Here is an 11,509-nt window from a genome sequence, read left to right on the forward strand (position 1 = left end):
CTTGCAAGGCCCACTATGAACAAGACTTTTGTCGTTTGTGCTTATTATCACTGGTCTTGACAAAAAATATCTCATTTGTAGGGTCACTTTATTAAAAAATCCAGTTCTAATTACCATTGGGTCCTCTAAACATCCTATATTACAGCAGTAAACGACTTCACATCCCTCCGCTCTGCCCCACCGGTGCTGACATTTGCATGTGCTTCCCCTCACCCAGACATTGACTTCCCGATTCAATTTGGCGTCTATCAGAAAATGAACACAGCCCACCTTGGGGAAGACTTGCTAGTGAATAGTAATCACGGCCGTAATTTATAATATTTTTTCTTGGTTCGTGATCTGATTTATGTCTGGAACAGTAATATAGAAGTCGGATGCAGGATTGCAAGCAATGGAAGTCTGACGACTGCTGTTTCTAGAACACTTTTTCTTAATTCTTTGATGTTCCTTGATTTAATCTAACATCATAATGACATTTAATGGCTTCAACTATTTTGTTACAGAAACTTATTTCAATGGTAAATAAGACAAGGTTCCATAAATGTCCCTTAAATGCAGCTTATTATCAGGTGTGTGAGGAAGTCGTATCATATTATGCCCAGTTCTCAAGAGCTTGCTCTGGCTACCAGCAGTCGGAGAAAGCATCAAGTTACACATTATTCGTACACAAATTTCTGTGTGGTTCAGTTCCACAATACATGTACTTACTGTAATTTTTCATGGTTCACAATCAACCAGGTTAAGCTGGTCGCAAAAACTCATCAGTTCATACCACTTCATCCAGAATTTTTTAAAAACAGGGATGCAATTTTTCCGGGTTATCAGATCTTAAATATCTTTATCTCAGTACTTTGTATCCAATTTTCCATATCAAACACAATTGTCAAAACATTCAAATGAAGGTCACCCGAGTTCACCAACAGGCAAAACTGTAAGATTAAAATATCATTAGAATATCAAGCACAATGGACACAAGTCCGACCAGGTTTTATCACCTCCGAACAGAAACACAAGATTGAACAGTCCTTGAATTCATAAACAGATGTTATGGGTCGGAGCATCCTAACTGGAGACAAAAGATCAAGATGAGGCAAACAAAAGCCAAAGATGAGGCAGACAAAACATCAAGATGAGAAGATGGCGAGACAAATACTATAGAACCTGAACAAGCCAAAGACTGTGTTGAGTCAACTTGACCAAATTCAGCCATACATCTAATGCACCACAGTGTGTATAAACGTAAAGGACCTGGAGGCAACTAAAGGTGAAATCAATTCTGTAGAAATCAGGATGAAGGTTGTTGCGAGGTATTTTGCGGGACGCTAACCGGGTTAACTCACCGTGATGTGAGTGCTGGTCAAGTGCGGATGATAATGGCACAGGCGGCCTAACGCTCTCGGCAAGTCCTAGGGCCGCAGGTTCCAGATTCAAAGCTGTAAGTTCGGCGCCTTAGGGGTCCACGTCTTGGAGATGGTTGGGTTATAACAATCATACCGTCTGTTTAATAAGCCACACAGGGATTTGAAAGGAGGGTGTTGATAATGCTTGAATGGATGCTGGAGCTATGGTGGGCAAACCCTCCTCATCCTGCTTATCTTCTCTGCGCGATCTCAAGAATCTTTGCCCGAGATGACAACATATGGCAAAGAAGAGACATCATAACTTAAAAGTGAAAGTCGGCTGGGCTTTTGTCGGAGCTTCGAACGGCTTAATATCCGACTGGCGCTCATCCTGGTTTCCATAGCATTAAGCGACTAGGAGCATTATTACCCCTGGATAGGATGCTAGACTATTGCATATTAAATTCCCAGGCAAGCCTGGTACCCATTTACTCCTGGGTGGAGAGAAGCAAGTCTTGCCCAAGGACACAAAGATGAAACTGTGCTGATCCATCTGAGTGTCGAACCTACGACCTCCTGATTTTAAGCCAGGCGCTCTAACCACTCTGCAACTGATCCCCCTAAAGAAACATCATTACCAATGGAAATACTCCCGACATCACCAAAATAAATGTTGCCCTTTTCTCAGACTATAACTATATATACCAAACCTGAATGCATTTAATCAAGAATGGATGAAATACATGTTTATAGTTGTAACCAAGTATGGATTAAAGATCTAATCTATACGGTCTTGTTGTAACCTAAATGACATCAAGTATAGATTAGATATTTAAACCATACTTGATGACAATTATGTCATTTTGAAATGAAAATGTGAATGTAGCCCTTCTCTTGGCTCTGCCAAAATACATGTATGTATTCCCAGACAATTTTAGAATATTATCATGGTGTCAAATCAATTTCAACTGGTTATCTACTGCATTTAAGCTTACTTTATGATAATTTCCTCTCATCATCTTATCAATTCAAGGAAAAAGATATCAATTGCTGTCAATTTCAACTTTTGTCGTGTACAGCTGATTTCAATGTATTATCGTAATTAATGCTTATCAGGGTCATTCACATTGATAACGAAAATAGAATTAACTATGGGTACTTTAAAAGTCAATAAATATTTGATATATGCACTGTCACGCTTTGATTAAGCTGCCAGCCACAGTTTATAAAAGCTAATGGAAAATCTATGTCCATGTTCATTGCTAATCAATGCTTAGTGAGGAGACTTAGCCCGACTTAATGAGCATGACCAAGGCTTAGCCATGAATACATGACCAAGGAATTTAGGTGATGTGTTTGCAGGTGGTTTCCTGATATGCAAAGCCTACATGTCGTTCTCGTGTTAACAAGCACATTGTCAAGTATCTGACCGACCAAATTGCATTTTCTAATGGAAAAACAATGTCGAGCAAACCTTTGGTGTTCACCTCTTCTCGAGAGTAAGATATTTTATTGGTAAGGGCTAAGTATGCTCTCAAACACATTGGCTAATATGTCTTTGGGAAAAAAACAAACTGACTCACTTGTTGAAATAGGACTGTTGAACTTGTTAAGTCAATACTGGAATACTAGCACTTTTCATCTAAATTGTTTGATTGTGGACTTATTCCCTTATTTACAAAGGTTTCATGTGCTTTGGCCGCAACTGTCTCTGTATTTACATTGTAAATATAACTGTAAATAGGGAATGTAATAAAGCACCAAGTACACATGGCAGAGAACAGTCTGTGGTTCTTGAAAAGCTATCTTGTTTTGGACAAACCCCGCCTGCAAGCACAGACAGGGTGGGGTGGTGGTGGTGGGAAACACACACCTTTTAGTTTTAATCCAAATGTTCTCCAAATGGCAACAAGATTTCTTTGCAACAGTCCCACCCCCAAAATCCTGTTAAGTCTGCTTTCTGTTCAAATTTTGTCAATTTGGTTTTCTTGTTTACAAAATTTTCAATACGGAATAAATTGTTTGCAAAACTCTTTATAATATTGATTTCTAATGCAAATATCAGTACTGCTCAAGTACAAGTAAATATGTGACCTCTGTACTGATTGAGTATTTTGACAAAAAGCTTGGGCACTGATCAATCAGGATTTTAGATCAGCCCAAGTGTATACAAAAGAGGAATATGTTCTTGTCAAAAACAGGACACTTTTGCTGCAGAAAATGGACAAGGATGGGTTGAATTGGTGGTAAAAGATGCCATTGACTGCCAGGTCTGTGCAGGTGAGTGCTGACCGGGATCCTCCTGCCACCACCTCCGGTGAAGAGAGGCATTTCGTCGAACTCCTCTGGACGCTGGAGTTGGTGACCACTGTGCTGCTAGCTTAAGAGTGTTTTTGACTGGTGAACGTTCCTAGAATGGCATCAGGAATCAAGAATGAAGGTGTATATCAACTGGCCGCACCCAAGGATAGCAGCCATACATTTAAGAACTGTCAATTACCTGAAATGCCTGGTACCTTAATTTGATTGTTAGATGCATGACAAAGGTGTGTAGTAAAATAGCTATCCAAACAAGTGGTGCAAAAGGAAGCCAAAAGATCAATCACCATTTACGAAAACAAGTAGCCGTAATTCCTAACACAAACTTTATGTCCACTCACTGGCCTTGGGGTAAATATTTCTTTAAACGGTATTCAAATTTATCTCTCTAATGTCTACAACAAACTATGTTTATCTATGGACACTTGGCTGTCAATATTTCTGTAAGGATCAGAGAAACTATTGACTAACTACTAGCCTTGAAAATGCAATGCCACATTACTGATGATTATTCCCTCCCCTTAATTACTTCACGAAAGCAACTGACTTGCCACTTAAGCAATGAAAGCATTTGACTTGCCACAACCACTTCAGCAATGAAAGCAACTGACTTGCCTCAAATACTTCAGAAAAGAAAGCAACTGACTTGCCCCAAGCACTTCAGCAATGAAAGCAACTGACTTGCCCCAACCACTTCAGCAATGAAAGCAACGCTCTCGCCCCAACCACATCAGCAATGAAAGCAACAGACCTGCCCCATCCACTTCAGCAACGTCTGAAACCCCTGGTTTTAGCAATTCCGGGCATTTCTATGTTCGTTCTCTGCTGACATCCAAAGATATTCATCTTCTGTTGCTGTATTGCCTCTCACAAATATGCATTGCTTGCCTCTGAAATTATTGATACAGAGCCAAGTCTCTGGTGATTACCCCCCAAAGACTAATCAATGCTTCTTTTTATGCTTTGGTGGGTACAGCCAGAATTGCAATAAAATTACTGGAAAATGGATATTTATGACGGTGTCAGACTCGAATGAGAAAGGAACCGGCAGGTGTGTAGAGGTGTTTTATGCATTTATTCATGACATGAGGCACCAAGTTATTATGATGACATTCTGTTCTGTATCAGGCCTGGTACTAACACACAGGTATTGCATCATAAATGCTTTTAAGAGGCACCAGGGAGCATGGGGTATAGAGTCAGTTTGAAAAACAGGAGACTGTGCATCTAATCAGCTGTACATTCTATATAGGGTGTTTCCCAAAAATTCAAGCAACACTGAGATGAAACATCTTTTGAGATACTTACTTGAACAGCAATAGTGAATAATGACATGGCCAGGGGCCTTGTGCTCACCTGTGTTCGATGACAAATAGAATGGTTGCCATTATGGTTACAGAGAATTTGACCTCAGTGACCTTGGATATTGCTCAAGGTCACAATCTTTCAACCAATATGTTAGGCTCGATCTGATTGATAATGACAAACATTCAAAGATCACATAGTGAATGTTTTTGAGATATAATCAAGATAGGATTTTATGACCTTAACCTATTTAGACCAGAAAAGGAGTACATCGACCAAAATTTTTTGTCAACATATCAAAACTGAAGAGTCTAGGACAAATAATGACAACATTTTCTACTATTGGTGGAATTTTAGAGTTTGACCCATGTGACCTCGGAAATTATGGTCAATCTAAAGAATATTCTCAGAGATCATCCCTCTTGATCCATGCCAGGAAAGCATACTCAAGGTCACTAAGTCACTTGACCAAGGTGAAAGGTCAAATACACTGAGCACAATGCATTAATATGGGAAGTTGCAGCATGGGAATCCTACCGGATGGTGGACATGCCCCGAGCAATATGAAGCTTTCCCATCTCTAATGAGTGGGGATGCTTAAATAGCCACAAAAGAATTTCCCACTCTAGCGATGAGAAGACATCTTAACATTCGAGTCCTTTTTTATCAAAAAATAAGCTCCGGCATAAATCTCCGCTCATGCTTGAAGAAATTCAGAACTCAGCTGAAAAACGAAGCTGCGCTCACTTTGACATCTCTATTTAATGGCAGCATCCAATGGCATATCCTTGTTGCAGGGGAATTAGCCTGATCCTGACAAGCCCGCAGCACCATCGCCAGGCGTGCTCCGTTTTTATACGCCTTGATGACGGTACTTAGAGCCAGAGTGCATCTTTATGACCCTAAAAGCCAACTTTTATGGCTCCCTTGAGGAACAGGAGCGTTATTAGCTTCAATGGTAGAATAAGCCAATTGCTGTTACGTTGGTATTACCCCATGGAGTTCTCAATGAATACTGTAAACCATATCCTTTTGCACCTCCTTAGTTTTTGCAATTTATGAAAATTTTGAAAAAAGAAATGTTCACGATTTGTATTTTGGCAGATCACAAAATGTCTTCCCGTTTTTAGAATGAAAAGAAATATTTTACGATTTTAATTTTTCGCGAATCAAGGGTATTCGCAAACTCTGTAAAAATAAAAAAAACGGTAAATTTGTTGGACTGTTTAAAGAATTTCATATCAACTCTTTATGGGATTGTTCCAATGTCTTTGTCGCTTGCTTGTTGTTGCTACGTCTGTCGCAGTTAACTACACTGCATCTTGTTTCACATTGATATACAGTACCTTAGGTTCATTGCATATAAAATATCACCCAATTCACTCTGAATTCACCTCTCAACTTCACAGGCGTCTTTGCCAGTAATGGTCTTTATTTCCTCCTTGATAAATTGTCCAAATGGTTTCAAATCTGTTGATAGATAATAATGAGAATTTAGAAATTGTTTTTTACTTCTGTGTGAGGGATTATTCTCCATGGCAGGCCGCCTCACTAGGACGGAATTGAAGATTGGAACTGCATACAATATTATGGTCATTGGAATGGCATGAAACGGATTGGAACTGCATACAATATTGTGGTCATTGGAATGACATAAGACAGCCTGGAATTGCATACAATATTATGGTCATTCGAATGGCATAAGATGTCATATCTACCGTTGTAATGATCGCTGTTCTGATTGGTTGGCAAAAGTTGGCTAATCCCTCTCGAGGACGATTTGAAACAAGTCAAAATTTTTCACCTGTTGACAGAAATTGCAACAGTGTTTTATATCCAGTTACACAACCATATACTATAGACTCTTTAAGGCAGTGTATCCATAAGAAACATTGTTCTAGCAAAAATATATTGTATGCTGCACACCTAAAAGTGGTTTTGGTTTTCGTCTCCCACACACGACGGACAAATTGATAAGAAAGAATGTTTTTCATAATTTTGTTCATCATGTGCCCACACCTTTTGTTTAGTCATTTCCCCTTTAAGTTTCAATTCGACTAATGTATAACACCAATTAAAGTAACGATTTTGGCATCTGGTTTCTCAAAGACATTAACACAAGGAGACAAAAACAGATGGTCATTACCTAATAGGTTTATTGCATCGAAGTTACAAAACTGCTGTTGCTGCCTACAGAAATTGCTTTTTAATATGGATGTGTGACAACTTTTAACAGTTTCCACCCAAGGGATCAGAAGGTGTCTTTAAAATGAGTCTATTTCGCCTGAAGGTTGTCGGTTTCACATGCTCATTGACATATGCTTTGGTGAATAAATGTACACTTATTCCATCAGCTATATGAAGGCAAAACCAATTTTAGTTTCTGTGCTTCCGGGTACACAGGTAAAGTAAAGAAGTAGCTAAGTTACACCAATGCTGATTCACTGGTTCATGAATGCCGAATCCAGGATATTCGCAAAATCTGTGAAAATAAATCACCTGTGGGAATTCAACTGTTTTAACGAAAAGAACACTTAGGATCAGTCACAGAGATACTTTGAAAAATTAGGAAAGATGTAAGAAATAAACAAACGTCGAGAAATGGCCCAGTAGTTATCGCCTATGACAGCAGCCCAAAGGATGTGGTCATTTTACTTTTGAAAAAGCCTATAGGACTACCGTAGCCATAGAGTTAGTTGTAATTCACCCTGACGCGCACACCAACTGAACAGAGTTGGTGTCCGTATCACTAATAATCTAAACCTAAAGGCTTTTCCCTCTGATCATTGACTTCCATAATTAACTGATTTGACTGAATAGAGATAGAGCTCATTTGGTTTCTTCCTGGTCATTTATTCCTAATTTATCTGCCTATCACAGCTGCTCCCAGCGACTGTTCAACGTTTGATTTCCGGGATTGAATCTGTGATAGAGGTGATACCAGGCCATACCGAGATATCATGATAAACAGAAGAATGGAAATTAATTGTATCACCACTGTCCTGAGAATATTTTTTGGAGAGATGAGCATCATTAGTTCATCAACCTAAGCTGTTGCAAGTGCATTTATGTTGACAATGCACTTTTATGGTTTTTAGATTTGGCCCCCTAGTGGTCTAGCAGTGATTAAAGGGAAATAGATTGGACTGAACTGTAAAGCGAATTTGGCATGAGCAATACAATGCTCTGTCCGCGCCTCAATCGGTATCAGAGCAATTGATGCATCATCAAGTCATACGTGAGTTTCTGAATGGAAACCTATTGTGGGCTCTTTTGTCCACAGGCCCTTTTTTCCAAATGTTCAACAGGCCTAACCGAGCAAACCGCTCTGTGCCAGACTAATAAACAGGAAATTTTCATTTTCACTGCCCAAGAAAATACACCTTTAATCCCTGACCTCTGACGTCTAGAACTACATGTGTACTGTATTTGTGATCAATAGCCCTTGTCGTCAATAAACGATCCATAGAGGTACACCCTAAGGCTAATTCATGCTATTTGAACTCAGTGACCTTGAAAAGAAGGTCAAGTCCAAATAGCATCCCATCTTTCTCAGACTCCCTAAGGCTGATTTGTGCTATTTGACCTCAGTGACCTTGAAAAGAAGGTCAAGTCCAAACAGCATCCCATCTTTCTCAGGCTCCTGGACACACCCCACAAGGTGTTTCATGTTCCTACCCATCCTGGCATCTAAAGAGTGCTGTAAGAAATGCATAAAGTATCATCTATAAAGGAGATACATGTAGGTGTAAATTGGGGCAACACCGCTATGTGCGATGATCTTATCTGCAATCACTGAGTTTGATATTGATCAGAGGTTGCTGCAATTGCCGATTCTTGTTGCAGGAATCTGTGATGACACTCTGGTTGCAGAGTTTTCAAACTTGTTTGTAGTCTGTTTTAACAGCAGTTTTTCCGAACTCAATGCAAACACATATTGCCGAGACATCTTCACAAGTACATAAAGGAACACCTTCTTCAGTGTGTATTCACTCTAGAGACTAACAAGACATTCATGCAACAGCAACCAGTGCCATTGTCTGTGCACAGATCCAGGTGAATATAGACCAACAATCGTGCCATGTGACAGCACTTTGTAGGTGGAATTAGTCAATCACAATCACCTATCAGTGAAGCATTGGTCGACTTTCATGGATTAATATAGCACTAATGGCCTCCGTAGGTGACAGCACTGCATATGGAAAGAGTCTGACAAGAGGGTTGTCAAATCGATGGTCTGGTGAACACATGGTTGCGATGACATATTTATGGCCTGCTGACATCACAACACATTTGTGGCCTAGTGGCGACACATTTGTGGCCTGGTGATGACGACTCATTTATAGCCTGGAGGTGGCGACACATTTGTGGCCTAGTTGTGAGGACAGATTCGTGGTATACTGATGACACATTTGTGGCCTAGTTGTGAGGACAGATCTGTGGCCTAGTGATGATGCCACATTTGTGGCCTAGTGATGATGTCACATTTGTGGCCTAGTGATGATGCCACATTTGTGGCCTAGTGATGATGCCACATTTATTGCCCCAAACGGCCCCTGAAAGGTTTTGTACTTTAAAGAATTCATAACTTCAACCAAAAGTAAAGTGTACTCAAATTTGGCAGCTGGGGAACATTAGCTTCAATATTTTACAGAGCAGTACAACGGACAACTCACTTGAGATTCTTGATTTGGCAGAGCGTAGCTGACACTTATTGTCTGACAACTAGTGTGATTGAAGAATCTAACGGTACTTGTGTTGAATCAAGTATTGGAAAGGGCTGCTTCGTTCTTCAGTTCGTTCTACTTCAAGAGGACGATACCTGTTGGAGCTGAGGATGAATGGGTGTCAAACACTTGCCAACTAGCCTAAGTGACAGCATTGCGTATACTCTAGATTCTTCTCAATAACACACCTTCATTATAAAGTGGTGGGACTGCCCCAATCGTATAATGCACTGGGCATGACAAAGGCCTTTGAAGTCATTGATCAGCGCAGAGACCGGGTATTGGGTATTGGCAGCCAATTACAACCACTAAGTGACCTGTGGTTCAGTATGGCCCTTGCGGTTCGTCTTCATCTTGGAGTTGTTTGCAATAGTAAGGCCTAGCGATTGGTCATCCACTGAGTGACAGTGAACGAGCTTTGTGTACCTATTTCGGGGGCGGTAGGTAGAATGCAAGCTTGAATATCTAAAAGGTGTGTTATTGAGAAGAATCTAGAGTATATACAGATGATGCTGTATTTCAAAATCATGATGTCATAGCCGAGTGGTGATTGGACCTCCTTGCACTGTTGACAATGTGTGATGCACTCTGCATGTCCTGAAAAATCCTTGATGTCCAATGCTTGTTGCAGGCACCGCAAATGAGCCATTTTTGTTGCATGCGATCATAATCACAGGACCCAGCAATTTAAATTGCTTGTTTGCAGGTGTTTTTTGCAACATCTTTATTACCGTCGGCAGTGCACTGGCGGATGATGTTCCCTTCAATCCTGTCTGCCTCAAATACCATCAAGATATTTTCCAAACTTCTCCGTTTAAATGTCACAATTTAAATTGTTCAGTAAATAAGATTTTTTTCCAAGTTTTCACGAAAAGACTCGTCTTCTTTCGATCCTGTCAAATTATCACGGCACAATTAATATGGATCAGACACTGACATCCCAAGACCCATCCAAATCTCTTCTGCATGCTTTGCTAAGCTTTTCGGACATCAAGCTTTGAATTCGCACACAGGCGAAATCACTCCGAGGATTAACACAGCTCCTAAAACTATAGCGTTCATATTTGAACAGCGCTTGAAGAAACAGAAATCCATAAATGGCCAACCACGGCAATTCAAACTCGGCAGTAAATATTTGCAAAGAGCGCAAAATATGCGAAGTTGTCTTTTGATTCTGTTTGTACAGCATCGTCTGATGAATGCGAATGGCTTGTGGCCATTGATTGCAGCTCGCCGAGGAAAAAATGGAAGATTTTCCAAGGAAATGAAATTACACCAATCAAATATTTGCGCCGAAAATGCTAACATGGCTGAATCAACACGATACAGAGTTATGATTATGACGCGCCGTTTTAATATTGTGTGCTAGATGGGGTTTGTATTGTCGTGCATAAATAAACAGCTCGGGTGCCAGCTTACTTTGCAAATTTTCAGCCCTAGCGGTTCTGAGTTATGAACATAGCGATTATGGCTGAAGGCAATTAGGTCTTGGTTGCAAAAACATGAGCCGTGTTTGATATCCTTGTGTCACTTACACTCCGCTGTTTTCACAGAAATCAATGGATTCTAGACGGGATATCCAAGTTTGTGTACACACCCGTTGATATTGGCTGCGATGTTGTCACAGCCATGCATCGCAAATACACTCAACGCTCGAGCCATGGAGCTACTAGGATCAGTTACTAAAAGGACCAGCAACACCTCGGTCAAACTCAAGTACTCGGCCAGTGTTTGCAATGTTGAGTAAACAGACAGAGTAAATCGTCCCCCGAGATTTTTCAGACTTCATGAAATGATATGTTGATGCCATCTGAGTGT

This window comes from Lineus longissimus, chromosome 2, assembly GCF_910592395.1.
Source record: "Lineus longissimus chromosome 2, tnLinLong1.2, whole genome shotgun sequence".
NCBI classification, from domain to species: Eukaryota; Metazoa; Nemertea; class Pilidiophora; order Heteronemertea; family Lineidae; genus Lineus; species Lineus longissimus.